We start from the raw sequence: 6,461 nt of genomic DNA, 5'->3' as shown, positions 1-6,461 counted from the left end.
ATGGTGAGTGTGCTGTGAAAATTACAATACTTATGATGGTGCATAATTTTCGAAAAAATTGTGTTGTAACAATAATATTTATCGTATTTATATGATATTTTTTATCAGGGCATTAGCGTTATAAAAATTATGCCACCACACACTATTTAAAAGTGTTTTAATGGTACTTGCAGCTAATTGATAGATTTATAATTCAAAACCGTTTCAGAACTTTATTCGGAAATTTCAAAATGCGGTATTTATAAAAAAAACACCGAAAACCACTGGAAGTAGTTCGAATAACTCATTCAGGAAACCCTCAACAATTACGTTGTTAATACATTATTGTGAGAATTCTCCCAAGAAAATATTTCGTTGTTTTATCAGGATTTTTATCACAAATTCTAGCATGATTTTTTTTCCATAGTAATAGTCCATTATAGGACTTTATATTCAAAAATCCTTCTAGGAACAGCTTCAAGTATTTACAAAGATCTAGCAGAATGGGTGTTAAAAATAGTTACCAGTGAATCAATTGGAAATGCACTCCAACTTTATGAAATTGCCTCAGGAAATCTTGAAATTCATTTTTAGGAATTCCTCAACTTATTTCAGAAAAACTCACAATTTTCCTTTTTTCAAATATTTCCAAGCACAATCTGAATTGTTTAAGTGATTCCGTCAGCTAGGGCGTTGGATCAATTGGGCAGATATATTATTTGGCTACTTTTCCTTTATAACTCAGCCAATATTGAATCGAACGAAAGATATTGGAAAGTTTCAAAAAAAGTAAATCCAATCTCTCCTAACATTAGGCATGTTAACCCCAACATCTTACTCGGATTAAAAATCTATATATATATACCCTGCAAATGCAAATGATAGCTAAGGGTGTTAGAAACAAACTTTTGTATGACGGCAACTTTCAGAAATGACGTTTAGAGGTCGCCCCGACGAGATTTTTGAAAAATGGCCATTTTTCGTAATAAATTTCATACAAATATTTTTTACCGTACAAAAATTGGCAATGCCCCCTATTTTTATATTTTTTACAGCTTGATATGGATCCAAACTTCTTGGGAAAAATAATTAACGACATGTTTTGCAGGTGATTTTTTTATACTGAATTTTTGAATTTACTAAAATTTGTCATTTTATGATATACTGTGCATTTTACCCATCATAAAAAGTATCTGAACCTAGTGCTAATTTAAAACAATTTCCATAAAAAGATAGGAAATTTTATGAGGAAAAACTTTGCCGAAGACAGCATTGCGTTTTTTCTATCCGTTTTAGAGTTATTCACGATTTACTATTTGGTGAAATTTGAATTTTTAGGTATTTTTCTAAAAATGTCTCATAAGAATTTCTTAAAAACACATACAAAGTAAAAAATCACGTATGCTCAACAAGTTTTTATCTTGATTGTGTTTAGGAATTATGGTGGCATCATTTATTGAGTTTTGTTTCCGTTGACAAATCCATTTTCTTTGATATAGAAAGGTACCTACTAGCGAGAAACTTTATCATTAGGTACCATTTTGAGATGCTTCAGTAGGCCCTGGCATTTTTAACGGTGATGTAATGACAATGGTTTATACGAGCATAATACACAATTGAATGCACGGCACATTTTCTATATCATTTAGAAGGTGATACATTCCGCAAAACATGCCGATTTTAAATTAAAAAAAAGAAAATCGCGTTAAGTACTGTTCCTTTGAATTCCACTAATTTGCATCCTTTGACAGATACGTATTTCGACCTCAACTGTAAGGTCGTCTTCAGTGTCTTGTACTTGACTCGCAAATTCTAAGTGGAATTCAAAGGAACAGTACTTAACGCGATTTCCTTTTTATTTACAGATATTCCCCTAAGAAGCCCAGGTTAATCATCATCATCATGCCGATTTTGTTTTTCAATGATGTTGTTCAAAGACATGAATAAAACGTTAGTTGTCCCTATCATTTTGATCAACATATAGGATGATAAAAATAATGTCACTTGTTTACGTCCAAAACTGTTGTTTGCCAATAATAGCCTACCTTGTCTTATTGTATGCCGTGTGTGTCTTATGGTAATCAAATTGTTCTTACCTTGGATAAAATTACGTTAACTCGCTGGTTCATCTCATCCCACCCGTTTCAATTTGCCTCGGTGTATCGTATTTTCGGTGTTGATCAAATAGTTCAAGTCAGTAAATGTAAAAAAAGACATGCTCTGCTTTTTAGAATGTCTTAAATTGGAACATAGTATCTAAAAATTGGTATTCTTACGTAAGATGTTCGTAATCGCGATTTGAATTTGGTATGGATCAACGTATTCGCCTTTATTCACTTTGCCACTGTTTCCTGGGCTGTTTCACTGGTCCAGGACTCATACGTCTTCGTGTAGAAAAATAATTGAGAATATCGACAGAAAAGTAAGATAAACGTGAAAATATAGCTCTACATTTTGTGGAGAATATCTTTAAAAAATCAATAGGCAGTACGAAGCTTGTCAAGAGAGCTAGCTTTTTAAGAAATCTTTGCTAGTTAATTTCTATATGAAGGGATTGAATAATAAAAAATAAAAATCAATTAATGATGTCGCCATAGTTCCGTAACACAATCAAGACAAAAACTTGTTGAGCATACGTGAGTTTTTACTTTGTATGTGTTTTTAAGAAGTTCTTATGTGACATTATTAGAAAAATACCTAAAAATTCAAATTTCACCAAATAGTAAATCGTAAATAATTCTAAATCGGATAGAAAAAACGCAATGCTGTCTTCGGCAAAGTTTTTCCTCATAAAATTTCCTATCTTTTTATGGAAATTGTTTCAAACTAGCATTAGGTTCAGATACTTTTTATGATAGGTAAAATGCACAGTATATCAAAAAATGACAAATTATAGAAAATTCAAAAATTCAGTATCAAAAAGTTACTTGCAAAATATGTCGTTAATTATTTTTCCCAGAAAGTTTGGATCCATATCAAGCTGTAAAAAATATAAAAGTAGTGAAAATTGCCAATTTTTGTACGGTAAAAAATATTTGTACGAAATTTATTACGAAAAATGGCCATTTTTCAAAAATCTCGCCGGGGCGACCTCTAAACGTCATTTCTGAAAGTTGCCGTCATACAAAAGTTTGTTCCTAACACCCTTAGCTATCATTTGCAGGGTGAGCCCCCAAGATTTTTGACCATGTGCAATTTTGGGACAACCTAATATATATATATATATATATATATATATATATATATATATATATATATATATATATATATATATATATATATATATATATATATATATATATATATATATATATATATATATATATATATATATATATATATATATATATATATATATATATATATATATATATATATATATATATATATATATATATATATATATATATATATATATATATAAAAATGAGTTTGAAGTTCTTTTGAGGCAACAAAACTCACAAACGGCTGAACCGATTTGGATGGCTCTTGCACGGTTCGATTCGTTTTCATGGTGGCTGTGTTTATATGTACAAAAAGTTACGAAAATCAACTAGAAAAGTAACAAAATTGAAAAAGAACTGATTTTCTATGAGCTGGGAAGGAAATCAACACGACCGAAATAAAATCAATCTAGAGTGCGGTGCTATTTTGAGCTCAACAGTTGTCAAACCACCACAAGACGGCAAGACAAAGCTTGCCGGGACAGCTAGTATATATATAAAAATGAGTTTGAAGTCCCCTTGAGGCAATGAAACTCACGAACGGATGAGCCAATCAGCACGACTCTTGCACGGTTCGATTCGTCTTCATGGTGGCTGTGTTTATATGTACAAAAAGTTACGAACATCGACTCGAAATGAAGAAAATTTATGAAACTACTGAATTTGCATGAGCTGGAAAGAAAATCGAAACGATCGCAATTAACCCTAATAAACCCTAAAAATAAAAATGTCCATTCCTTTTGCTTGTTTCCAATCTTATAGGGTGACTATGGGGATTCTCGACAGCTCTGTTCTTTTCGTCATGAGGGGTTTTCAAATGCAAAATTGCAGAAACTCCAACATGATTTTAAAAAGGCATTTTTAAAGAATGTTGAAGAAGTTTAAGTTTTGATCCAGTCATTTTATATACTTCCCATTGAATTGGGAATTAAGGGATTTATTTTCTAAATGGAATTCAGGCACTTTCTAAGAGAAATTGGTACATTTGTACCGGAAGGTGTTTAAAGAAGATATCTGCGTTTCCGGAAGATTCAGTAAATTTTAGGATGCTGTCAAGGGGTTTCAGAGGTTTAAAAAAGAATTTCAAGTCGTTTCAGGGGTTTCAGGCGAAATTAAGAGGGTTTCGAAGTGGTTTCCCGGGTTTTTCGAATGATTTTAAGGAGGTTCCAGGGATGTTTCATAGAAGTTTCAAGGGTTTCAGTTGTTCAATGGGATTTGGTGGGGCTTCCAAGGAAGTTGGTTTAAATTTTAAATGGTTTTCAGAGGGATTTCAACGCTTTTTGATTAGTTTCTGGAGGATTTGGAAGTGGTTTCCGAAGGTTTCAATATGCGCTCAAGTAGGTTTCAAGCATATTTCAGAGGGGTTTCAAAGCGTTTCAAGACATTTCAGGAGGTTTTAGAGGATTCTCAATGTAGTTTCATGTAGTTATCAGAAAAGTTTTAAGGAATTTCAAGGCGTTTAAGCGGACTTCATGTGGTTTCAGGATGTTTCAGGTGGCGTTTGGAAGTGGTTTCCAAATGATTTGGTTCTCTTTCAAGGAGGTTTCAGTGATGTTTCAAAGGGGATTCAAGGCGTTTCAAGACATTTCAGTGGTCGTTTTGAAGTGTTTCAGGAGGCTTCTAAGAGCTTCGCAGGTTTTGGTGACCTTCCGAGAGGGTTTCAATGGGTATTAAGAGGCGTCTTAAGACGTTCCATTTTTTTCTGAGGAATTTTCGAGGATTTCAGGGGGCTTCCAAGAGAGTTTAATGGGTTTCAAGGTGTTTTAGATTGTTTCAGGTGGCATCAAGGGATTTCAGAGTGGTTTGGAGGTTTAGCGGATATTACAGAGGGATATCAACGCTTTTCGGGTGGTTTCTGGGGGGTTTGGAAGTGGTTTCCGAAAGATTCAGTATGCGTTCAAGGAGGTTTCAAGGATATTTCAAAGGTGTTTCAAGGCGTTTCAAGACATTTCAGAAGGTTTTGGAGGACTCTCAAGGGAGTTTAAAGTGGTTATCAGAAAAGTTTTAAGGAATTTCAACATTCCGTAACTCGAGCGGTTGGCCATCACTGCCAGCACCACGCTAATGCTGATTACAAAACGCGAGATTTTTTCAACGTGTTGTACAAAATACAACAGCGCGATCGCTCGAGCGTTAAAGCGTTTAAGGGGACTTCAGATGTTTCAGGGTGTTTCAGGTGGCGTTTGGAAGTGGTTTCCGAAGGTATTGGTATGCTTTCTAGGAGGTTTCAGGGATGTTTCAGATGGGTTTCAAGGTGTTCCAAGACATTTCAGGGGGGCACTGAAGTGTTTCAGATGGCTTCTGAGGGGTTTCGGAGGTTTTGGTGAACTCCCAAGAAAGTTTCAATGGGTTTTATGAGGGCGTCTGAAGACGTTCCAGATTGATGGCTTCTCGGAGATTTCAGAGGGCTTCCAAGGTAGTTTCAATGGGTTTCAAGCGATGTGTCAAGAGGTTTTAGAGTGTCTCATGTGGCTCCATGGTGTTTCCGAGTAGTTTGGAGGTTGTGAGGATGTTACAGGGGAACTTGAAGGCGTTTCGGTGGCTTCAGAGAGATGTTTGTGGGTTTCTGGAGATTCCAACACAGTTTCAAGGCATTTCAGGGTCTTTAGGATGATATCAGGTGCTTTAAGGGGTGCTTGGAAGTGGTTTCAGGATGCTTTCTCGGAGGTTTAAGGGATGTTTCGCATGAGTTTCAAGCCGTTTCAAGAAGTTTCAGTGGGCTTATTGGAACTTTGCGGGGCTTCCAAAGGAGTTTCAAGGCATTTCAAGGCGTTTCGATTGGTTTCAGGCCGATTTCAAAGAAATTTTCGGTGATTTCAGCATGTCCTTGCTACTGAAAGCAAGGAGATTTCATGGATGTTTCGGAAGGATTTTAATGCGTTTCAAAGCGTTCGAAGGCGTTTTAGTCGATTTCAAGGAATCTTCAAGGAAGTTTTAAGTAATTTTCAGAGGAGTTGAAAAACATTGCAAGGCGTTTTAGAGGATTTCAGATGGTTTCATGGCGATTTTGAGTGGGCGTTTGGAGGTGCCTCCCGAAGGTTTCGGGATGCTTTCACTGATGTTACAGAGAAGTTTCAAGTTGTTTTAGGACACCTTGAAATCACTGTCAGACGGCTTCTGATGAGTTTCGAAGGGGCTTTCAAGAGTTTTATTGGGTTTTAAGAGAAGCATCAAGACGTTTCCAGACTTTTCTGGGGGTTTCTGAGTGGCTTTTAGGGGTTTAGGACATTTCTGAAGGGGCTTCCATGAGAGTCACAA

Source organism: Aedes albopictus, chromosome 1 (genome assembly GCF_035046485.1).
Source record: "Aedes albopictus strain Foshan chromosome 1, AalbF5, whole genome shotgun sequence".
In the NCBI taxonomy this organism is placed as follows: domain Eukaryota; kingdom Metazoa; phylum Arthropoda; class Insecta; order Diptera; family Culicidae; genus Aedes; species Aedes albopictus.
This window is presented reverse-complemented; position numbering follows the sequence as displayed.